General features: G+C 34.5%; 1 protein-coding gene across 1 annotated transcript in view; it reads left to right on the top strand.

The window, feature by feature from the left end:
• Positions 1-6,941: 6,941 nt before the first annotated feature.
• Positions 6,942-27,089, top strand: part of LOC121734172 (A disintegrin and metalloproteinase with thrombospondin motifs 7) — a 109,443-nt gene continuing 89,295 nt past the window's right edge. The window contains exon 1 of the mRNA XM_042124624.1: positions 6,942-7,231. The gene's annotated coding sequence lies outside the window, so the exon portion shown is untranslated. The remainder of the gene's footprint in view (positions 7,232-27,089) is intronic.

Raw genomic sequence — 27,089 nt, 5'->3', positions numbered from 1 at the left:
ACGAAATCCCACGTCATGATAATCAACTTCAAATGATTATTACGTTGAAAAATATTTTGTTTAACCAATCTGTTTATAAAACGAAGTAATTTTTAATGAGTTTTATTTTATGTATAAGTAACATGAATTATCAAAATTGGTTAGCTTGAATAATAAATAAATAAAATGTTTTTATTTCGGTCTGTGGACCATATAGTGTTAGTAAACATTTTACTTAAAAACTATGTTAGCAAGAGTACAGCATTGCGAATTATAATGATATATTATGGGACAAGCACAATATCACGTATAATATAACTATTATACGTGATATTAGTGTCCTTAACTAGGTGGACGCGAGTCCAGTGCTGAATCATAGCACTGTCCACTTCCAGTCTCTCCGCAACTATTCTCAGGAGGCTGTTGGTGCTGCCCCGAACCCGATGTATCAGGGATGCCACACATTTCCTTATGATAGCTGGGAAGCTATCCACTTCAGCTGAAGCTAGCATCCCTGAAGCACTGCAGTGTCGGGGCAGCCCCAGCAGCGCCCTGAAGGCATTATTATACTGGGTGCGCAGGGCTCTATATGTAGTTTGACTATAATTGACCCACAGGCTGCCCGTGTACAGAGAGTGACAATATGCTTTAAAAAGAGTTATTTTCACTCGTCTGGAACATCGTCTGGAACATAATGTGTTGGCATTTTGTTTTGAATATAAAATAAATACAACAAAAATAAGTAGGTAAAATTTAGATTTTATTTAACCATTAAAATTCTAAATTTTAATATCACCTACCTACACAAAATTTAGAATTGTTTTAAATTTCAATGCTCTCATTATACTTTTAGAGGATATCTCAACCTTCGCATGACTTTCAAAATTCATACGAAAATTCATGGTATTCATGATTCTCGTTACTCTGTGCGATGGTAACAATAATATTTTGATTGTAAAATCTTGAATAAACCTCGTATTACATTATCGACTTTATTACTATGGAAATAAGGTCGATAAGAAGGTAAACTGTGTTTGTCGTCAACTGTACTGTTCGATATCTGTGGTACGGCAGTAAACACTAAATCTGAACTCATAAAGATGTTATTATTCAAGTTTTTTATATCTGTTTGCGAGTATTCTTATTTGCACTCTAGTTGTTCGCTTTCTAGTAATATAATATCTAAATACGTCATTACGTTCGCGTAAAAATTGGGTTGGGAAGGAATGGAAGGATGTTTTCAACTTTTTGATGTTTGGGCTGAAAAATACTATTATTATTATGTTAAATAGTATTACACAAATGCATGATATTATATATTTTTATATTACGCAGGCTAATTTACATTGAGGGGAGAGAGTGGGGAGAGTCATCCATTAAACATGTAAGAAGATTTTTTACTTTAGGTGTCACACTTGGTTTTTACTAAAGCATTGATACTGTAAATCTACTTATCTTCTAGATGATGCCCGCAACTCCTTTGCAACAAAATTCGTTTATCGCGCAGATACCGTAAATTTTTCCGGGATAAAAAGTATCGTATGTCCTTTCTCGGGACTCAAAGTATCTCCATACCCAATTTCAGCAAAATCGGTTCAGCGGTTTGGGCGTGAAGAGGTAACAGGCAGATAGACAAACAAACAGACAGACACACTTTCGCATTTGTCATATTATATGGATATGTGGAAGTATGGATTATATCCAAAAACGAAGCTGCATTGCTGTTGCATTAAAAAACCAGAATAAGGGTACAGTTAACTTTATAAATACATCATGTCATCGCCGAGGCCTCTTGCTCCTGCCTTGATAGATCGCCTCATTGTCGGAATTGGTAGGCGCCGTCTGCTCTCCAACTGCACTGTGAATACATAAGCCCTATCTATTGGTGAATCACACGTATGTTGCAATCCATTGTTTATTGAACAACTGAACTGGACTCTTTTATAATAGGTGACTATTTTTTTAAACAGTTTTTTTTTAATTTTCAATTCGTATTTTCGTGGTCGCGAGAAGATTATATAGAGAACTGACAAGAATTTGCAGCATGTATAGAGGGCATAATATTTACCATACCATATTTGTATGCCAAATGTAGCAAACATAATTTTCATACAAATTACTTTCGATACTTATGGAATGTTTAAAGCCTGCGGGCTGCTAGTTCTGATTATTTAGTTTCAGCAATATACACAGTTTACACTTGTATTAAATAATATTTTTTGCCAATTTTACAATAAAGTAAAAACTAAAAATATTCGAAATAAATTATTTTTCAAGTATTCTGAATAAAATGCGTCTGGTTTAAAGCAGGAAGCTAAATCCCTGAAAATAAACAATAGAATGTTGCTTCAAAAATATTGTAATTTGTATTAAATGAAAGAGAAACAAACCTCTTAAAATACAACCCATTTCTCGTCAACTGTACGATACAATTATAAAATATGAATTATTAAATTTAAGTACGTATATTTCGGTCCAAGATGTGAAGTAAGAAGATATTTGTCATAAAATAATTATTATGTACGGTTTATGTTAACGCTCATGGTTACGGTACGGTTGTTTGCACGTTCGATTACCACATTTTGACCTTATGGACATGGGAATAGGGATCAAAAGTGTTAAGTAGAGCTGTCAGCGCCCCTACGGCATGGCGCCTAGCGTCTACTACAATAAATCATACGACTTGGCTCACTGCCGGACAAAGATTAAGTGGATCATAGACTGAAACTACAACACTTTTCAGTTTAAATTTTAACTGTGATTTTGTGTTAATTTAAGAATGATGTAAGGCGTCAAAATATGGCGCCAACGATATGTACCATCGAAGAAATCGATTCATAGGCAGTTGACGGACCATTGGTCGTATTTAAATGTCAATTTAGTGTTAGTTGTGCCTTGTGATCTGTTCACTGACCTCCATTATACAAGTACGCTGGACTTACGATACCCTTTGAAATGACTGCTGGTTTTTGTGCCTATTTGAAGCGGAATCAACGCCCCCAGAACGGGGGAAGAGAACTAAATTTGACGTAAAAATGACGTTTGTCGCGTCGCCATATTGGCGCTGATAGCAGTAGTGGGAGTACTTGTAACTAATAGTAGTTTCTACAACCAATTGTGACTAAGCGGCCATTTGCAAGTTACGTCAGATTTAGTTCTCTTCCTCCGCATTGGGGGCGCTGATTCTGCTTCAAATAGGCACAAAAAGCAGGTGGGTATCATAAGTCCAGTGTACTTGTATAATGGAGTGACCTGCATCCAGTACGGATCTGTTGAATGGGTTTGATACAATGTGACCAAACTAAGTAGGTCTACCTAGATGAATCAATTTCTTTGATGGTAAGAGTAGTGGCGTGAAGTTCTTACAACTCTATTCCTATCGACCTTCCATATTTTTTACATTCTAATTTTTTACATTCTAAAGATCATCAACCCAATCCTTCCGTCAAGAAGAACTATTCTTCACCACTGCACTCATGCTTGCTTTTATATTTTACTAAAATCAGTATTTTGTGATTTTAGTTATCTTTTCTTTATGCGAAGTTATGGTTTCACGCCATGGAAGACGTGGTAGTAAAAGTACTACAGTTACTACTACTTACTCTAGCATAACCTGTGTACTAGATCTATTATAACAAAGATTTTTTTTTTTTAATTTCATCTTCTGTTTCCACTCCACAGCTTTTAGCTTCCAACCTCGTAATTTCGTGGGAATATTGAACTCGGCTGGATACATTTTAATGCATTTGCCGGTTGATTGGCTTTATTAGGCTCACAATGCGGAAGGCGAACGAATAATTTGCTTATTGAGTACAGTTTTCTATTTGATATCCTATGGATACTTGTGGGACTAAATCCTGCACTTTAGTAGTTAGATGCATCCGATAATTTCGACATCAAATCTAATTAGATCATATGTAATTGATTGTACAATACAATACAATACAATAACACTTTATTGCACACCAAAAAAATACAAAATAAAATCATTTTACATATGACAGCATATACTGATGATGCACAAAAGGCGAACTTATTGCTAACAAGCAATCTCTTCCAGTCAACCTTTTGCTTATCGGATTGTCTAAAAGAGATTGCAAATATCGTGTAGGTGTACAAAACTAATAAACAGAGAAAAGTTTACTTAATTAACAATTAACTTGAAAAACAATAATAATAATAATAGTAGCAACAAATTTATGTCTTATTTAAGAAATGGTGTCTTAACTTATTTTTAAAAATATTAATCGTATCAGCGCGACGAATTTCCAGTGGCAGTGAGTTCCAAAGTACTGCAGCACGAACAGTAAAGGATTTGGAAAATAGGGAAGAGGAAGAGGAATTTGATTGTACCGTTGGTTCTTGGTGGAAATTCATGTTGAACACACATAAAACAAAATTTTCGTGCACCTTTTCCACTATATTAAAAAATTATTAACAAATTACACGCCCGGTTTCGAAATTAACACCTGAAGATGATTAATTTTGTAAACCGGGCGTGTAATTTGTTAATAATTTCTTAATATAGTGGAAATAGTGAACGAAAATTTTGTTTTATTAGTGTTCTAATTAGATCAAATCCATATTTTTGATTTCGAATTTACAAAGTACCCCAGGGAACTAATTAATATTCACATTCCACTTATTCGGTAGTTCATGAAAAAAGTTGTAATTTTGATTTTTTAAAATATTTAATTCGTTTTCTAGGGTTCCGTACCCAAAGGGTAAAACGGGACCATATTACTAAGACTTTGTTGTCTGTCCGTTTGTCCGTCAGTCTGTCTGTCTGGCTATCTCCAGGCTGTAACCCAAGAACGGTAATAGCTAGAGAGTTAAAATTTTCACTGTTCACAAATTATGTATATCTGTTGCCGCTATAACAACAAATACTAAAAACAAAATAAAAATATATTTATTCCCATAAAACAAACATGATTTTTTGGGCTTTTTTGCTCTTATCAATAATGGCAACAGGTAGGTACTTAATTGAATTGTTTTAAAGTCCTTAGTTATATGTGTACTATAATATTTAATAATAATATTAAAATGAAATAAAGAATTAAGGGGCGCTCCCATGCAAAAACACAATTTTGGATTAATTTTGCTCTATTAGTATAATGGTACGGAACCCTTCGTGCGCGAATCCGACTCGCACTTGGCCAATTATTTATAAATATATGGCACGTATGTAGCCTGTAGATGTTTGTATTATTGTTTGACATACAGCCGCAAACCAAACGGTTCAATGATTGATGAAGTTATAATATTATTATCACAAACACACACACACAACAACACAGTTAGGCAAGTTAGGCAAATCAAAATGTAGTCGTTTTTGTTAGTTTAAATAACCGTGTTTACTTGTTTATACTATTTATTGTAGAAATTCCATGTGAAATACGAATTTTATATACAATATGGGGCCCCAATCCTTGTAGCGGCGCGATGTGATTGGTGACATCAGCGTCTGCCGGCCTTCTGTTTAATGGCATCATACATTTCCATGGTGCTCAACTGGGGCGAGCGGACGTGGACATGGAGAACGAAGTGAGCAATCCAGGCGGAAAGTTGGCATGTATCCTTATTTCGACGCAACACAGATGTTCTCGTTGTACAGCAACTTCTTCACTTGATATTTGTTAATTTTTAATAAAAAAAAACACTTAATAATAATCGGTAAATTAATTAAAATGGTTAAAAAAATTCCAAAGGACCATATTTTATATCATAAACATAAAAAGCCAAACCAGCGAGTTTACCTTCTCACGCCCAAAGTCCAAACCTTTGAATTGATTTTGCTGAAATTTGGTATGGAGATACTTTGAGTCCCGGCACACCGGGAAAGGATAAGGGGCACTTTTTATCCCGGAAAATGTACGGTTTTTCTGCGATAAACGAATTTGCGGGTAAAAGTTGCGGGCTTCATTCAAAATTAATAAAAAATATGCCTGCCTGCTTATTTTGATGACAGTATAATAGGTGAGTACAGTATTATTTAAATGCTCAGTCCATTCTCTATGTCCATGGCGAGCGCCGACAATGGTGTTAATTAGCTAAATAATTGTTACACACTTTTTATCGATCCTCCACAGACTGACCGACGCAGTGACCTCACGGCGATTCACAACCCTGCAAGGATACATTGACATTTGACTTGAAAGTTTTTTCTGTACGTTTGTTCCTGTAACACAAAAACTATGAGACTGATTTTGATATATTTTTAACCTTTTATAGAGATATAAAAATTATATTAAATATATTATTTAAATTAACGATAATTAATTCTTCTATTACGTATATAATAACCTTTTTTGGATTTCTTGAATGACAAATAGGAAAACCAAAGGGCCGGAATTTAAATCATCAATACCAAAGTATGGTACCTACTACCTAGTGTTGCTCACCAGTTACGACTTCCTTCCTTTAATACAATGTGCCATCAATTTGTCATATTAATTAATTGTGTAATTTGTGTAAACGACGTAACACATATCTACGCAAAATTTTATTTCTCTATGACAAACTGTCTGGAATTCTGGACGGATTTGAACAATATGATGAACAATATTTACGGGATTAAACCACAAATGATTGAACTCACAAAATACAAGAGCTATATTTATTATAATACTATTGACTGGACGTTCCGCGCGACTCCGCCCGTGCCAATAAGGAATTTCGATGGAACCGTACCTACATTTTCCAGTAAAAAAGTAGCCTATGTCCTTCTCCATGGTCTACTTCATATCTGTGCCCAACAACATATTATAATATCGGTCTGTTCGTGAGACTAGCGCGTTCAAACAAACAAAAATCTTCAGCTTTTTAATACAAGTACAGATGCAATTTGATTAATAAAATCGGAAAAGCGCGCTCCGCGTCGAATATTAAAATATTGAAGGCGAAGCGGCGCGCGCGCAGCGGCGGTCCGCGGTAGTCTCTACATCCAGTGGTACGCTAGTCGCCGCGTCGTGCGCTCCACTCTCCGAGCCACTCTATCGACCACCGTCGCACATTTTCCGAACGCATTTACGATTTATTTTTAGTTCCTGACCGAAAAATATTTTTTTTCACTACAAAAAAATACTGGACTTTTGATTTATCGATCAGACACGTGTTTACCGGCATCCACGTTTTTCACTCTGAGTGAATAAATTAGCGGGGCGTCGCGTGAAATTTCACTTTTTACCGCCAAAGGACTGTCCTATCATGTTCGATATTGACAAGCGAGAAATATGGACCTTTGAATGCAGTGAGTACTTTTTTTTAAATTTATTACCGCAAAACTTTTTCAAATATAATTAGACCCGAGTTTTGATAATTTATATGCAAACTTATAGTCATAATTATTATAATATACCAATAACATAATATATACCACAATATGATATTTTAAGCGATTAAATTTCAAAATAACTTCTAAAAATATTTACAGACCTTCAGCATGATTTTGAGTAAGAAAAGTAATTTAAATCTATTTTGTTTTATTTAATCAAATTATATTTACATAGAGTAAAATCATGTTCACGTCACATTATTCAAACTCTACCAACTATTGTAATGTAGACTTTGAATGACATAGACAGTAGTCTTCATTGACTTTCGCTTATTTAGCGTGCCCTAGTAACAGATGTCAGCTGAATAAACCTGTGCTGTAAATCCAATATTTGCTTCTTAATTATTAATAGTATCATTGATACAGTTCATTAGTTTTAACCCAAACCAAGCCCCTTAGTGATAAGGCACTTGTGAACTCGAAATAAAAGTTTACGATACTTTTTCATTATCGCATTGTAACTTTTTTATATAAATAGGATGTAAACATTTTACGGTAGATCAGGTATAGAGTTTTTACAAGTTTAAAATGTTTTGTCATCATTATTATTTTTAATTAGTAGAAAACAGACAAATAATATTATAATATACTTTATTTGTTATGGATTAGTACTTACTTAGTTAAATTTGTTGCATGACATGATTTTTATTCGTAATTAAAATTCTGTCTAATAAAGTTAAGATATAGTTTTATAAATATTCCTCTTATCATCTCGTGTGTCTTTCTATTATAGTACTAGGCGTATCTAATATTATATTAACTTCAATCATCAGACCATATATTATTAACCATACATTCAAAATTTTTAACTTTCACAATATTCAAGATTGAGAATTAAATTAGGAAAATGGTATTTTAGCACTTGCCATTTTCAATTTCCATGCGCTTACAGTATCTTCAGAGTGTCTATGGGAGTGGTCTATATGTCGATAGTAATAGAGGTGGTGTGGGAGGTAAAAAAAACATTGAACACACCGTAGTTTGGGTGAATGACTTATGTTTCATACGTGTTAATTCACGTTTTTGTCACTGGTTAGCGGAATACTCGCCTTACGAGACCTTGCAAACTCGACTTGTAAATTATTCTGTTAGCATATTAATTTGAAAGCATTTGCATAGAACTATAGTCTTACTAACTACATAAACACCTATTTAACTGAGGCAACTAAAATTAATGAGATTTGTAGAGAACACTTTCGTTGTTGGAAAAAAACACAGTAATATTTTTTCGATGCAGTCTCAATATTATGGTTTTCTTATAAAAAGCCAAACTATACGTCAAATGCTTTTTTGCAAACTCCGAAAATCAGATTTCAATATCAAGATGATTTGTTAAAATTTTTATATACCTCTAACACCGAAGTAATTAGAAAGATCAAGGAAAATAAGATAATAACCGATGTTATAGTATGGTTTGTTAAAATACAGACAATTTAAAAATATATCAATTTTAAAAGTAAGTTCAAATAGTGATCTATTAACACAGTTCAAACAGTGATATATTATATAATTATACAACCTAGTAGTCACAGGTTGTACTCTATATGGTAGTAAGATAACGCCGACTATCGGCCTTGTTGTATGTGTCAAATGATACCATGAATGTGATACTATCATGCATGAACGCTTTTGTACTACCTGCCTATTTGCCTAACCTCTATTCAATAAACGATTAAGAGGGCGATTAACCCAAAAAATCAAACATCGTCCTTCTCTCGTCACACTCACGCCCGTCTTTCATATGCCAGGTGAAAAAGGACGACGCGGATTCATCGCCAAATTAGTTTCTTCTCAGTAACTCGATAAATAAACAACATTTTAAAAGTCCGCTAGGTCGATCTCTCAATGATAGAATTTTATACAATGTGTTAAAATATTAACTTAGTTCTATGCACGGTTATGGCAATAAATGAAAAATTCGTGAAAATTAGATGCATCTTTGTGATTTTTTTCTATCGAGAAAATTTTAAGATATCGTGTTTCTGCTCAGATTGAATTCTAGGAAATATAATGTTACTACATTATATTTCCTAGAATTCAATTTCATTTTCTAATTTTAGAAAATAAAACAATTCGGGGCTTATTTTCAAGTATAAAAATGAATTATAAAATACGGGGCTACTAACCCTAAAGTGTCGACTTTAGGGTTAGTAGCCCCGTTAAGAGAAGCATAATATTACGAAAGAGTTTGGAAAGACATTAAGCAGCATTAAAAATGTAGACTATATAAACTCGACTATAGCCCACTATCGACACAGCTTAAAGGAAAAGCGCACAGAGACCCGACAGTCTTGTAAAAACTTTAACTCATTGTCGTGCAGTCTGTCTTGTCTGTCTTACGATTACAATTAGTTATGATTACAATTTTAATATTGAGATAGTTGAGTTTCTAGACGGTTTAGTTTAAACGTAAAAATTCTTAATTATAGACTGTATATTTTTATTATTGTACGTTTTGTTTCAATTACTGCGTTACTTCAAGATTTTTTTAATCTGTCTCAAAACTGTTGTACCTCAACATCCCTTTAGCCTTTGTAGATAGTAATTATAAAACATTAGATGTGTACATTTTACCGGAATAAAAAGTATCCTATGTCCTTTCTCGGGAGTCGGGACTCATTACTCAACATATCTCTTTACCAAATTTTAGCAAAATCAGATAAGCCGTTAGGGTGTGAAGAGGTAACAGACAGACAAACAGACAGATAGGCCAACAGATAGATACACTTTCGCATTTATAATATGGATAGATTTTGTAGTTTACAACTTACAAGAGTTGTATAAATCCGATTTAGAATAGTTGCAGTAAAACATGACAGGGCACAACCTGGCGCCAATGATTTTGTAATAGACCTGGTAATATACATTTTCGAGTCTAGAATTATTAGAAAGGTTTTGGTCCCTTAAATATACATTAAGGGATTTTCTGAATCTAAGCGGAGCTATACTTAAATAAACCTATAACTTGAAATTATTAAAATTTCTCACTTATCAGTTATCAATAATAATTCTAAAGCGCGTCTTAATATTAAAGTTCTTGACACGGACATTTATGTATTTTATAACAATATGGCGATGATACGACACGAAAATTGTAGGATTGAAGTTTAATCAATGAATGTTTAAATGTTTTGTGAATGATTATGGCGACCTTATGATAAGTTCAGTGGTATAGGCGCCGTAGGGTCAGTAACAACGGACAGCATGTCAGGTGATTAGGCAGATAAAGTCCTTTCGCGGTGTCGGAGGCCGGAGCTAAATGATAACATTGAATAAATGTAATTTCCTATCAAAAATTTCATATTCTTTTAAACTGTTTATTTTTCAAGACACTCTTCCAATTTTTTATTTACTAGTGCACAAAAAAATTATACTTGTATCTTCAAGTCGTTTATAAAACAAGGTTTATTCCATAAGTTAATTCATAAAAAAGTAATCATCATAAAATATTATGCATGTGAGTAATTTTATTGCATTTTATAAATTAATTTTATTTAAGTTTAATTGGTGTATTGTAGGTGTTGTGTGTCACTAGTGTCGACTTCCCAAACATTAAACTAGCCATTTATATCAATAAAGAAGCCGTTATTAATTTTCGTTACACGAATAAATTCTGACTCGTTATCCTTAATTATTTCTGTCAGTTTTTAAAAACAGAACCACTTGTTCCTTGTATCATCGTTCATCAGCTCAAGACCTCAAGACTACTATGCTAGCCACTGGGTTGAAAAAAAAAAACATGAGGTACCTTTCAGCTTTATATTGAATAACAACTAATATAGATGACCTGCAATTTCTTGCGTCAAATCATAGAGAAAAATAAACATATAAGTACCGTCAAATTTTGTTTATTTTCTCCTTCCCGGGACTCAAAGTCACTTATCAAAATAAGTTCAGAGGTTAAAGCGTAACAGACAGACTTTCGCATTTATTAGTATGGAAGTATTGATATAAAGTGGGACAAAAACCTACGCGGTAGTATAAATTATATTTTTACGAATTTGTATGTCACGGGTAATGACGATGCACCGCCCACTTTGGATGACTTTTCTTCGTAATATTACACAAGCTGCTACTTATATGGCCATATCAGTAGGCTGGGTTACCAATCAGGCACAATTAATTTACTCGTTACTATAATAATAGTAATTGCACAATTTCTTGCGCCCAATTTGATAAATGTCCTTAATTTATATCAAATAGAACCGATACGAAAGTGTAATTGTCTGTTTGTTATTCTTCTTGTTCTGTCCTGTGTGAGCCCTGAGAAAGGAAATAGAATAGCATATGTACCAAATATATTATTTACCGTCCCGTGCGCAGCATCTAGTCTAACATAATTTAGTTTTTAACCCTTCTGAATGGTTACTCTCGAGCTCGGTAAAAGCGAACTGAAAGATTCAAGATATCCCCATCGGTAACAGATAGTGCACTCTATACCATAGATAAAATGCTTACGTCAAACGCCGGCTATAACGCGGCCCTCGCCGTGAACTCGGCCAAACGCGACTCGCGGCCCCGCGAAGGTCACCGGTATCAGTTTTTACACGCTCTACAACACAGATGTTGCTGTGTCTGTATGTAGAGATTTGGCAGACTTGCGGCGGGTTTCATTGCGACTTTGTCTTGGTGGAGTGGGGTTATAACTTATACCCCATTATGCCCCACCAATGATGATTACCCGTCACCCGCCCCGGTTGGTTGGTAGTTGGTACCCGATCAGTTTTTATGCACTCTACTAGACAGATGTTACATGTCGGTATGTAGAGATTTGGCAGACTTGCGGCAGGTTTCATTGCGACTTTTACATCGCATGGTGCTCCACGAATGCTGGTACCCGATCAGTTTTACACGCTCTACTATACAGATGTTACATGTCTGTATGTAGAGATTTGGCAGACTTGCGGGCCCTGTGGCGGGTTTCATTGCGAATGCAATGCAAATGCTCTACACACGAGCATCATAGGGTTGGGTAGACAATTTTGCCTGTGGGTGTCTCACGTACCCCGGCCGATGTCCCCGATCCGCCGGGAAAGCGAAAAGTATTTCCCCATTTAAGAAGATAGAGAGTGACAGTTTGTTTGTGATTTTGTACCGTATTATCCAATAATAATTCGATGTTATAGAATTTTGTGGAATTAGAAACTTTAAATAATAAAGTCATACAGTGGTTTGTATATTATATACACCTATAATCTGATGACCATACCTGTCTCGTGTCTGTATATAGTTTAGTTTGATATCTTGTAACGTATTCGAAGGATTAAGTCACTACTTAATTTAGGCAAAATTACGTAAACATTTTAGTATGTTTTACCAGACCAACCATATATTTTAGGATTAAGAATACATTTGCTGATGAAGAATGCGAAATGCAATTCATCTAACTGCATTTCACATCAATGTTTTCAGCGTTGATTTGATAACGAAGATTTCAATTAAGATAAACCGCGGCGTTAAAAAGAAAGTGGCAACATGACATTAGGTTTGCAAAATTTCGCAATAAATCTTGCTAACGATGCCACTAATAAACTGTGTTCTAAATTAATGCATTCTCGAACATGTTCAGATATTCTTTAATCAATTTATGATCTTAAAAGCCGTAGGTGGGTATGTTTTGTGGTCTTTAAGTGTGAACACACAGTATATCTATAAATCATCAACAGTCAACTTTTATTTTGTATAATTTCTAGCTACAGACGTAATTAAATATTTCATATCGTAATATTGGGCGGGTACAGCTTTCTTTAACCTACTTCAGAAAATGTTTTATGATACTACAATATTATTAGGTGTGTGGGATGTCTAGCAATTACCTAATTAGTGAGAAAAAATATTGTTTTTAGTATAGATTACCATACGTTTTGTATGTTAATGTGAAAACAATAGGTGTGAGACGATAAGACCGGTCGATAACCTAGCGATCGTGAACTTGGCCATACTGTTGCCTCCGCTGCATATTGTGTCTTATTGTTTACCAACTGTTTGGGAAATATATTTTATTACAACCTAGACAAGCAGACAGATACAAAATTCTGTGGAAAGGAATAATATTTATTATCCCTTATTATCTAATGAGTATATAAAAATCAAAAGAAAATTCTTAAATAATCCTACTTGATAAACTTTATAGTCCCATATGCTTCTACTCAATGAAAATCAATATTTTAAGAAATTGTTGAAGTCAAATCCAAACCAAAGCACATAACATAAAATGTTCATTTGAATACCATATTGTCTAAACTTAGGCGCCTGATACGGTGTAGTATAAGAATATTACTATAAGTATACATAGGGCCCAACAACAGCGCTTTTTAAAATTAATTGTGGTAATTAATTAAAATGTATTCGTACCTTTTAACTTGGAGCGAGCTCGTCGAGATAAGAATTAATTAAAACTTGTAAAACTTTTACAATTTTATTTTCAAGGGAATAAAAATAGTAACAAGACGATAATTGGATTCAAATGTGTTTTTGAACAATACTCTTCCAAGGTGAAATGATAATATAAAGGAGTACTTACATAACAAAATATTATGTTTTATTTGGTCCGCTAAACATTTCTTTGAATTGTAGGTAGAAACGTAGGTAGAAACAAAAAAAAAATGATTATTAGCACCAAACAGAACGGGTCCAGAACACCGTCAAACTATGACGATAGTAACAAAATAAAATAAATTAATGTAAAAATTAGAATGTTTCATAATATTATGTTTTATGATGCAAACTATAATATTAATATACAAAATATGACAATTAGGAACGTACAAAATTACTTCTTGTATTTTTCGAACATAAAATAAAATAAAAAATACACATACAAACTCCATGTATGTAAGATCTAATCTGTACCTACTACTGTATATTTTGTTATTTTCCTAGTTAAAGTCAGCAAAAAATCGCTATGTTCTTTGCTAAAATAATAAAATGATTCCTATTGCGAATTTTAACATGATATTTTAATTAAATGATAAAGACAAGGAAGGTTGAACGAGGAAGTGTTTATCGAAGACGGACTAAAGATGGATTGCCAGTCAATTCACCAGATATGCGTTTATAGCAATCAAGACGCAGGTGTAAAAGCAAAATTTAAAATATATCGTTCTGATATTTTGTAGGTGCGTGAAAACTCGTATATTGTAAATTTTGCTGGGATAAAAGAAATTCTATGTTCTATACTGTATAATATTAGTATGGTTATACTTATTATGTACTTAAAGTTTGACGATGTATACGTATTATACAATGTAGGTATGGCATATTTGTAACACGTGTAAATTATATTATAAAGTATATTAGTGAATCTTACATTTTAGACATTTTGACCTATAAAACTTTAAGGGAATGTTTCAGTGGTTTCTGATAAAGTGCCTAATAGGCTATTTGCTACTTTTTTGACAGATTCTCCATACTCGATCTGTCAAGTTAATTGGTGGATAGCCTTATCAGGAAGTGGTGAAACAGGCACTAAATCAAATGACTCTAATTTAATACGAAAATATTTTTATTATGAAAATTAGGAAGATACACTATAATTGGGTACATGACGATCAAGACTGACGTGTTCCTCGTCAAAAATAATCCAATTATTTCCTGTATCCGAATGTAGAACGCATAAAACATTATTAGCAAGAACGTTCAACTTTAACCCAAAAATCGATATTACTAGCCTAAATTCATAAATAGTCGATCAAACGCTCGATTTTATGGCGAAACTCAGTGGCCTAAAACATGGCATGTGTAAAAATTGGCGATCTTCCATTACAATATTACTTAGAATATAACTACCGGCAAATGTTGTTTTGCCATATAAATTATTAAGGGTGAACAACCCTTAATCCTAAATATTAATACCTACTAAGGTATGAAAAATAGATGTTAGCCTACTCCTATTCTCAGACCTACTCAATATGCTCACAAAATTTCATGAGAATCGGTCAAGCCGTTTCGGAGGAGTACGGGAACGAACATTGTGACACGAGAATTTTATACAATGTGTCCCGACACCGGTGTCCGATCCTTTAATGTCATGATCTATGGCATATTTTATCGACAAATTGGCTCTAAAATTTTTTCTCTCTCTCACGGTTGTAAAATGGCAACCGTTTTAATTTTTCTCGGGCTTTCACACTAACCTGACCAGTACTTCACATGTAAATATCCTATGAAGATAAAAAAGGTCTCATTTGATAACTGAATTTGTGGACTACTCTTACATAGGCAATATGTTATAAATTTCGTAGAATTAAAGATAGAAAAACCCAAGTTTAAGAAAAAAAAATGTGTATTTTTTATTAATGGCTTTTTGTGGAAAATCAAGCAAATTAAACTGGTTCTTTTTTATTTTAAATAGATAGAGGAAGTTTTCATCTTCTAAAATTCTTTTATTTCAATGCTCTAAGTCAGATAGTTTAGAAGTTATAACGATTTTCTTATGATGAGGTGGTCAGATTAGTATGAAGCCAGAGAAAAAATTTTTTTTTCAAAAGTTGGGGAAAAAAATTTTTAACTCATGAAGTACGGATTATATTAGTGACAAATTGGCTTTCAAATTATTATTTTTGAAATTTTTTTTCTTCCAACTTTTGAAAATAAAATTATCTCTGGCTTCATACTAATCTGACCATCCTGACCAATCTGACCTCATCATAATAAAATCGTTATAACTTCTAAACTATCTGACTTAGAGCATTGAAGTAAAATAATTTTAGAAGATGAAAACTTCCTCCATCTTTTAAAAATAAAAAAGAACCAGTTTAATGTGCTAGATATTTTACAAAAAGCCATTATTAAAAATACACATTTTTTTTTCTTAAACTTGGGTTTTTCTATGTTTAATTCCACGAAATTTATAACATATTGCCTGTGTAAGCGTAGTCCACAAATTTAGCTATCAAATAAGACTTTTTTATTATCATAGAATATTTACAAGAGCAGTTCTGGTCAGATTAAAGAAAGCCCGAGAAAAACTAAAATGGCTGCCATTTTACAACCATGAGAGATAAAAAAAATTTGAGGGCCAATTTGTCGATAAAATATGCCATAGATCACGAAATTAAAGGATCGGACACCGGTGTCGGGACACATTGTATATAAGATGTACAAGTTCAGAAGTTAGCGCCAGAGCCAGCGCTCGCTTTCAGCTTAATATTAAATAAGATATCGTTTCACAGAGCTAAAACGAAGAATGAGAGATTCATTCTTGTTAATGATGAAAGAGAAGGTATGATATTAGACTAACGTGACCATACGTCCCGCTTTGGGCGGGACAGTCCCGCTTTCAGGCAGTCTGTCCCGCTGTCCCCCGCCAGGCCGAAATTGTCCCGCTTTTGCAAACAGACCAAACGACAATTTAAAAGTATTTTTATGTTTGAAATGCCTGTGTAATGCCTGAAAGTAACACACTCCCATTCAACAAATGTGGTTATTCTGCCATATTTTGCTTATACAGATAGGCACTAGACATTCACAAATTACTCAATCAATTGTATTTAAGTACCTCTATACTTTTATAATTAATATAAAATAAAATTTTGAATCCTTAGATGGCCCGCTCTGACAAAAAAAAATGGTCGCGTTACATTAGACTATAAGCATTAGACAAAATATGATTAAGACTAGCAGGCTTTGGCACACGCACTTATTTACTCTAACTTGCGCCAGCTTTTGTTTTTGTTTATATATTTAAAAAAGGTTTTTTTCTATAAGTTAGTAAAATATGTTAGGTATACTTACTTAAATCACAATTTCGACCAGACTTTGGCAAGTGACTGAGAGCCAGCAAATAATATTATTACCGGATTAATAACCGCCATACAGCTGTTATTTATATTAACCGAAGGAACCCCAATTTTCGTGAGTGCCAAAAATGTTAATCCTTAAGGATCTGATTTGATGTTCACCGCCCAAAAACATATCGGACATAAATTTTATCACCACTTAAAAATGAAAACAGTAAAATTTTGAAGTACAAATATTTTATCTCTATCATTTAAATAAATTATTTATATATTAAACAATTTTATTATTTCCTTTAGGTTGTTTAAAAGCATAATATCTGTTTTATAGATAGAGAAAAAACTCGTCTTCAGTTAAGTGTAATTTTCTTTCTAATCGATGTACCTGTTTTTCGTTTAAAATACCTGTTATCAAATATGAAGAGCTCAATAATGTAAGTATATAAATTATGTGCATTCATTTAGATAAAATTTTTATTTAAATGACTACTCTCCATTTTCTTCAAAACTACAAGAATACGTTACAAAACTAATAGACACGTCAGCACATCCTAAAATATAGTTTAGTATCAAACATCTATCTTTAAATAAATAAGCGATGTTAATTTTCCTTAATTTCTTTCTCAGTAAAACGACTTTTATTGAGACAAATTATCAAAAACATAACAGCTAGGTTATCCGGCTGCCCCAAAAATCTTAATAAAACTTTTTGTGGATTCTTTGAACAAGCTTTATGTCTAACATCTAACATTTAATAAAAATGTGTCAGAATTATCTTTTGATTATTATTCTGACACATTTCACTAAATATATTTGAGACATACCTATCGGAATTTCCGGCAACAAACTGGCTAGGTTAGTAGTTCGTTCAGTATGTTTCCCTGAACTTGCCCGCTCAGTAATAAGATACTGGGTATATTTAGCCAGCGCTACAGGATAAAAATAATCACGCGGCTGCCCCAATTTTTCTCGAACATTGCAAACTTCAATACATATTTCCATAGAATGATATGATTTCCTCTGTGTATATTTTGTGCAATTTTCGACGTTAGAGCTATACACCCTAAGATTCTCTGAGGATTTAAAGTCTATCAACGTTAAAGGCTTAATTAGTCAGTTCCAGTAAGATAATATAAGTTCAACTCACAGCAAGTAAAATCTAGTGAAATAATCCCCTTTGTCAAAAATCCACATGAATGCACAATCCAAAACGACCTGCAAACCTTTAAGATCAGAGCGTATTCCCTCTTAAAAGGCCGGCAACGCACCTGCAGCTCTTCTAGTGATGCGAGTTTCCATGGGCGATGGTAGTTGCTTTCCATCAGATGACCCGTTTGCTCGTTTGTCCCCTTATTTTATTTAAAAAAATCAAAACGTACGTGTCAAATCGGTTGATGCGTCTAACTATTGCAGTGAGCCCTGCTGACAATGGATATCAATCACTATAAACACATTTAATGTATGATAATGTAAAAGGGCACATCTGACATCGGGCAGACATCGGAAACAGTCGGGAGAGATCGTGACAGAGCTTTGAATGTCAGCTCCAATCAGCACCGACTTTCCCGCTTACCATATTTTTTAAGAGTTAAGGATAGGTTACACAGTACGAGTAACTGAAGTAATTGTGTACTCGCACGAGAGCAGCTAGACTCGCCTCCCTGGAGGATGGTTACACAGCGCGAGCAGCTGAAGTGACAGCAGGCAGCTACTGCGCATGTGCAGGAGAGTACCTCGACTCACCTCCCTGGGACACACCATGTACGCTGCTGACGTCGCAGGAGATAGGGAATGTCCATGTGACATCGCTTATAGTCGAGTTGTGTCTATGGTGGGGGAAGGCGAGTAGCGAGTGAGAACAAAAAATATATTGTAGTAACTCGCAACCCGAGCAACTGACCAACTCGCACATGACAGCTGTAACTCGTATGATGCGGTCATTCGGCGCAAGTAGCTGCACCTCAGTCTAGGCCAGCTCGCATCTTTGCTCGCACCGTGTAACCCAGGCATTGTTTTGATCACACCGACCTCGACCGTGCTCGGCCGAGGGCACTGTCTCGCCACTCTACTCGGTAGGTGTGAGTATGGCATTAGCTCGTTATTCTCGTACGAGTGTTGGTCGTGCATTTTCTAAATACCAACATAATTGATAGAAACGTATGTAACTAAATAAGGTACTTAATGGCTTATGGTGTCCTTTTCTTATATACGAGACTAGATGAGGTTGCGCCGTAATTCGTTTATGGCCGTACATTTTTGCAGGATGAAAAGTATCCTACATCCTTCCCCGGGACTCAAAGTATCTTCATACCAAATTTCGGAAAAATCAGTTCAGCGGCTTGGGCGTGAAGAGGTAACAGACAGAGAGAGAGAGAGACAGATAAATGTGAATGTGTGTCTATCAGTATGTTACCTCTTCACTCTCAAACCGCTGAACCGATTTTGTTGAAATTTGGTATGGAGGGACTTGAGTCCCGGGAAATTTGGCGCAACCGAGTGGAAGGCGTCATCTAGTATCTTTATATTGAGTTCTTAGGTTTAAAGTATGTAATTGATTATTTTTTTTGAAGTTTAAAAATTCACATTCGTCGCTCAAAATTTTTAGCAACTCCAAAATCTTGTGCGTACAGACAGTCAAGGGCATGCGTTATAGCGCAGTCAACAGCGAACGTGAGGCAAGCCCGCGACGCATGCCCTCTGACCGTATCCAAAACTTTCGCTTTGTTATTAAAAAGACGGTTAGCGTTGCGTTCGTTGACGCATTCAATTATTGAATGCGCCAAAACGAAAGTTGAATGAAAGAAGATGACGAAAATTGAAGACGAAAGCGCATAATGTGGACTGTGGACATAGCTAATTAAAATTAAGTTAAATTAAATGTTTCTAATTGCGGTGATACAAAAATATTTAGTCATAGCCTATGGTCCTGCAAACGAAAGTAGTGAGATTTTCACACAATATAATAGTCGAGGCGTTGACTAGGTGACAATAGCTAGTTAGGTTACCGTTTAGGCAATACTCGGTACAGTTAGGTCTAATAGTCAACCTACACACATTGTTTTGAATTTCTCTCTGTGATGAAACAAAGTAAGTTTTAGTGGTTATATCTCATTCCCCATAAGGTTATCCAGCAACAGCGAGTCTTCGTCATTTTATAAAATCTAAAAGTTTTCCTGACCCCTAATAGGGGTAAGAATGATCAGCAACTATGGAGTTTCTGTCAATCAGTATTTTTACTAGGCAAGGATTGTCAATCAACGACCACATCTTTTATACTGGATAGTTAATAATAATATTTACTACTACTTTAATAATAATATTTTATACTGGATAGTTAATAATAATATGTACTTCATCTATATTAGGAGTAGTATAAAATATCAAGATGTAAGATAAGTATTTTCATATCCGATATAAATCATTCAAATTTATGACTTCGTAACTCGATATTTATTAAAAAGCTATAAATTTTGAGTATCATTTTCGTGCCTAAATATGCCTTTCGAGAATTTGATATACAGGTAGGCTGGCGCATAATTCTCGGTACTATATTTTAATCTTTAATGGCCGCTTAAAAATGTTTAACAAATATGGCGAAATTATCTGTCTTATCGTCATTGTTTTAAAAATATAGTCGCGACAATACATACTATCTATACATGTAATAATTATGTACGACTAATATTCAAGTAAGTTCTTTTTATTTTTAGTGCAAAGTTTATCAGTGTTATCACAGAAGGAGCGTATTGGCAATTTATTTTAATAAGAGTTGTTTGAACGTAATAACTAATAACAAGTATTTATTATGATGCGGTATTGTTAAGTCCGGTCGCCGGATAAAGAGAAATTCGGCCACTGACCTATAGCTGCTTGTCTCTTTCGCACGCACACTCATAATATTATTATATTGGTATCCGTTCAAATTGTTTTATTTTATTACGGTCGCTAGGAAATGAGATACCTACTCTTTTTTTTTTATGAAATAAGGGGGCAAACGAGCAAACGGGTCACCTGATGGAAAGCAACTTCCGTCGCCCATGGACACTCGCAGCTTCAGAAGAGCTGCAGGTGCGTTGCCGGCCTTTTAAGAGGGAATAGGGTAATAGGGGAGGGTAGGGATGGGAAGGGAAGGGAATAGGGTAGGGGATTGGACCTCCGGTAAACTCACTCACTCGGCGAAACACAGCGCAAGCGCTGTTTCACGCCGGTTTTCTGTGAGAACGTGGTATTTCTCCGGTCGAGCCGGCCCATTCGTGCCGAAGCATGGCTCTCCCACGTATAAATTATTATATATATTCTTTCATTCGCATATTTTCACATGCGAATGAAAGAAACAAGCAGCAACAATGGACGATTGCTATCAGACAATAATATTGTATTATTTTAGTAACAGTATCCGGAAACCGTACATTTTCCTGCGATAAAAATTATCGCCTATCCTATTCTGTGGTCTACAAATTTAACTCAGCTCAGAAGTTTTGGGGCCTATCCGATGGCAAAAATTTTCTTCTTTATAAAAAGTGTACTTAAATTGTGATATATTTCACAGTTTTCATCTTTTGTACTCCATCAACTCCATGGAGTTGATGGAGTACAAAAGATGAAAGATAAAATTGTCAAGAACAGTCATCGGAAGATGTATGTAACTTTTAAATTGAATCCTATTTTTTCACGTGTGTAAGTTGCAAAATTCATTTGGCACCTAACGTTTGGTAACTTAGCACTTTGCGGAGGTGGTCGTAAAACATGGTCCGCAACATTCGCAATGACGAACAAACGGACGTGTCGCCATAGGCTGTTTATCCACCGCCCGCGCCACCGTCACCGGGACGTCACCGACAAAATTCAAATAAAATGCCACTTTATTTGAATTTTGTCGTATAATGCCACCTAGGCTCTAGGTCTCATTTTGATCTACATCACTACGAAGCAGCGGTAGCTAGACCGATGTCGATAGAAAATGAAACCTATATCCTAGGTGATAAAGTAGCATTTAATTTGAATTTTTGTCGATGACGTCCCGGTGGACGGTGGACACGGCCATACACTTAAGTGATTTCGAGTTGTATTATATTAGCTACGGTGTGAACAATGTTTCCTTTGATACAGCTTGTTTGGGCTTTTAGCTTGCATAATTTTAAAGGCCAAATTGAATGAATATACTCAAAAGACTTAAAATACAGGGTGCAATAATTAACAAATCCAAGTGATAATACATTGTGTGATAAAGTGTATATGTGTCACTTATAACATAGAGTTCACTATGAAAGCAGCAGCCCTGAAAGAGCACATTTTTTGTGGGCGTCGTGAATTTGCCCATACAAAAGTCACAAAAAGAAAATCTTTCAGCATTGGCGCTACTTTCACAGTATAAATTATAATAACTTTGTTTTGTTACACCCTGTATATTAAAAGGCGTAGCGAAATGACCGTTGGTATGGTACAGCGTGTTCCCATATCGCTTCATTACGTTAATTTTTAGGGCGTTTCACCACTTCCTGATAAGTGCCAAATAGGCTATCCACCACTTAACTTGACAGATAAAGTTGTGAATAGCGTATTCGGCACTTTATCAGAAAGTGATGAATGAATATGTAAGTAAGAATTCATGAAAAGCTACCTTTAGTTTTTTTAATACAGCCTATACTATACACCTATCATAAAGTTATTTATACCACTGATTTGAATTTTACAGCTTTATTACACATTTAAAACAGATTCAATATGGCCCTAATAATAACTTAAAGTAATTAAATATCTCTTTACAAATGTATATCAAGTTGAAGTGGATAACTCCGGCCGCCTACACATCTGAGACTTCAGCCTATAGACGTATCCTAATCCTACGTTTCTCCCGACAATCAGAGATAGATTTATGTGTTCTTAGCTTATCCCACGCTTCACGATAATAACTATAAATTATACCTAATATATTCGCAGCGTATTCCCACATTTTTTTTTTTTTAATCTTTATTTAATGAGCTTATTCCCACAAAAATTGTAGTGTTAAAGAAATTGTTTTACTGGTAAATAGCGGACCTTTTTTTTTCAACGGCGGATTGGGGATATCGGCCAGGGTATGGGACTCCCCAGTAGGGTCTACCGACTACCCAATGAAACCTTATGGTTCTCCACTGCCTGCTTAAGGCAGAATTGCGGGTACGATAGAACCTGCCGCAACTCCAGCGATCGTAATAGCGGACCTACATAATTTTGTCGGATCGTATCAAGCCCAAACAAAAACACGATTAGGTTTCACTTGACATAATACCACCAAACAAAGTAGGCCACTATCTACGTGTTAACATGTAGAGAATAGGAATAAAATTTGAAAAAAAACAAAAATCGGCCAAGTGCCAGTTAGACTCGCGCACGAACGGTTCCGAACCACAATAGAGCAAAAATAGGCTGAAAATTGTATTTTTTGTATGGGAGAGTTATTTAATTTATTTAAATTTTATTATTGGTTATTATAGTACAAATACAATTGAGTATTTCGTGAATATTTCAAGTGCCTATGTGTTGCAGTTATTGATATCGAGCAAAAAATAACAAAAAATTCACGTTTGTATGGGAGCCCCCATTAAATATTTAATTTATTTTGTTTTTAGTATTTGTTGTTATAGCGGCAACAAATATACACAATTTATGTCAATTTCTTCTTTTTATGTAAAGTTTATTTTATGTTAAGTTCTTGAGTTATAGCCTGGAGACACACAGACAGGCGGACAGAGGGACAGACATTGAAGTCTTAGTAATAGGGTCCCGTTTGTAGAGTACGTTTGGGTACGGAACCCTAAAAATAGAAAAAATGTTAATTAAAACTAAACTACTTGTTTAAAGAAGATTAGTCAATTCCAGATACTGAATATTTGCTGTCCAATTCCCGAAACTCTATATTTTGTTACCGTCGGTACATTCCAACTTTACGCTGTACTTATAATCAAATTTTCGACTATTTCTTGTAGGTATTGTATAGTTTAAGTTGCGTATTCAGCATTAAATAACTTAATAATAATAGTTTGTAAAATATGCTAACTGTGACGAATACTTCAGTCACGCTTTACATTTTTGTCTATTTGAACATTTTGTTTAGAATTCAGATATTATTATGTAGGTTATTATCTAAATTTTTACACGTAATTAAGTTTTGATTTGTATTATAAAGTTGCCGTAAAACGGTGTTTAAAAGGCTGTAAAAAGGTTGTAGCTGTAACAAAAGGTGGGACACATTTGGTCGTAGGCCATGAATGAAAATTGGAGATAGAGAAAGCAAACAATTAACGTGGTTATGATACTATGTTGTCGTGACTAGTGTCAACAAATAAGTTAAATTAACCACGTCACTCACACACACATCGCATTGCGTAATTTTGTTATTTTAGTAGGTATCTTAATTGTGTGAGAAACAAAGCATTCTAATAACTAAATTGGTAATGAAAATGTTTGAAAAGTTGCATATGCCTTTATACATTTATTTATTTATTTATTTATTTATTTATTTATTTATTTATTTATTTATTAATACAAGATGAAAAAAATTATAATTTAGTACTAACAGAAAAACCACGTAGGTTTAATGACGTAGTACATTTAAGAGCGCATACTCGTATGACCCTAACTTGACTACATACTTTAACCTAGATCTCAAAATCTGTAAGGTCTAGAAAACTGATTTTTTGACACAAGTAACTTCAGTGAGATTGATGAGATGAGAATATTAAATGCTCAAGACGAAAACACGATTACTCAAAAAATGCTCGATAGTTTCTTTTTTACAAAAAACCTTGTATTAGACACATTTTTGCTTGGATCTTCGAAGTTTGCTGTCTTTTCTTTAATATTTTTTTATATCTAAAAAGGTATTGATAAAACCTAAATTTGCTCAAAACACTTTTTTCATAATCATTATAGTTCGTCTTTTATTCAAGTAAAACTAACTCGGCGATGATTCCGCGCCGTCCTTTTTCACCTGGCATAATATGAAAGACGGGCGTGAGTGTGAAGAAAGAAGGACGATGTTTGATTTCTAGAGTCAGGAGAGCTCTTAATGATCGTCTCTCAGTGCGGCAGTTAATCTGATAGAGTCACCCTTGATTTTAAATCCATTTTTATTGCGTTAAACATAAATAACTATTGACTAGTACTATTAAACATTTAAGTCTGAGGTCGAACATAATAATATAATATTATCGTAACTAGAACACGTAATACTTCACTTGATATTCACTTTATGTCTATAATGCACAGGCTATAGACTCACTATTTCATATACTACATATAAATCACTTAAATTATTGCATGGCGCATGCGTCAACTTTTTATTACGCCTTGATGATTTTAAATTGTCTTATTATTTTTTACGACTGTAGTTAAGATAACGAATTCGAAGAAAAAATAGGTTTATGCACGAAATTGATACACCTAAATCTACCTAGATACACAAATAGTTTACTGCAAAATGAATAAAATTGTAGGATATTATAATTTTACTAGATCTTAGAAAAAAAATTATAATGTTTCAAGCGCTTATTCAAAATCCAACAAAGCCTATGTTAAAGATTTCAACGAGTGTTTTAAGGTCTCGATATAAAATACTACTCTATCTCTAATCTCATTTTTTTTTATGAAATAAGGGGGCAAACGAGCAAACGGGTCACCTGATGGAAAGCAACTTCCGTCGCCCATGGACACTCGCAGCATCAGAAGAGCTGCAGGTGCGTTGCCGGCCTTTTAAGAGGGAATAGGGTAATAACTAATAGGGGAGGGTAGGGAAGGGAATAGGGTAGGGGATTGGGCCTCCGGTAAACTCACTCACTCGGCGAAACACAGCGCTAGCGCTGTTTCACGCCGGTTTTCTGTGAGAACGTGGTATTTCTCCGGTCGAGCCGGCCCATTCGTGCCGAAGCATGGCTCTCCCACGTATAAAAATTTTGGCTGCTACTTTACATGAAGTACTGGTATGAGTAAAAATATATTTTTGTGTTAGATAGTCCGGTCCGTTCGATCGGGGAAAGATACTCTACATAACATCACGCTGCGACCAATACGAGCGAAGAATTTGTGGAAGATGTGGAAAGAACAGGGAATATGCGTCTTTGTTATTGTGTGTCGAGAAAAACGAAGTCGCGAGCTACAGCTGTAAATAAGATATAATACAGGACTATTTATACCCCTGGTAACTCACAGCGGCTTACTGGATTTTAACAAATTGATCAAAGGCAGAGTGCACCACGATAATGACGTAAAGTGGCTAGACGTGCGCTATTCACGTATAAACAGCTGCTGTAATCAATTTATATCGCCTGCTGACAAATAAAAATATACTTGTTAAAACTAGATTTGTTACGTGACACAAAAATAACTGAGAAACAAACACTTGGGTTATTATTGACTGTTTTTTAATTAGCATTGTAAAAAGTAAGTTATTTTCCGCAATCAAAATAATTATTATCCCCTGTTTTTCCCTTACTGTAATATTTTGGACTATAGCCTATTAGCTATTGTAACACTTAGTGACCAGTACTTATTTTTGTAAGAAATAAAAATTGACACATTTTGTTATTTTAGGTATGATCATAAATACACAAACAATTTAATTGGTTTGGAAAATTATAGGTAACAAAATAAGTGCCTGCAAATTACAATGTATAAGAAATTATAGACTAATTTAATGTCTAATGTTTTGTCTTGTTTTATAAAATTTATATGTCGGCCTTGACTCGTTTTAGACTGCAGTAACTCTGTTACATAACGCCTGCAGATTCGCCTGATAAAACTAAAATAAACAGCTCAATTGTTATTTTGTATCTATGGAGAACGTTCTCCATACTTATATCAAAATGCGAAATTGTATCTGTCTAGTACCTCTTTCGTATTCACGTATTCACTACTAAGCCGATTTTAATAGGGTAATGAGACGCTTTTAGTTCATACTTCATATAAAGGGGCATAGGATAGTTTTTGTTAAAGCAAAAGCAAGCGATAGGATCATAGGATAGGTCGGGATAGGAAGGGATAGGATAGTTTTTACTCTG

The sequence above is a fragment of the Aricia agestis genome, chromosome 15 (genome assembly GCF_905147365.1).
Source record: "Aricia agestis chromosome 15, ilAriAges1.1, whole genome shotgun sequence".
Classification (NCBI taxonomy): domain Eukaryota; kingdom Metazoa; phylum Arthropoda; class Insecta; order Lepidoptera; family Lycaenidae; genus Aricia; species Aricia agestis.
This window is presented reverse-complemented; position numbering and strand designations above follow the sequence as displayed.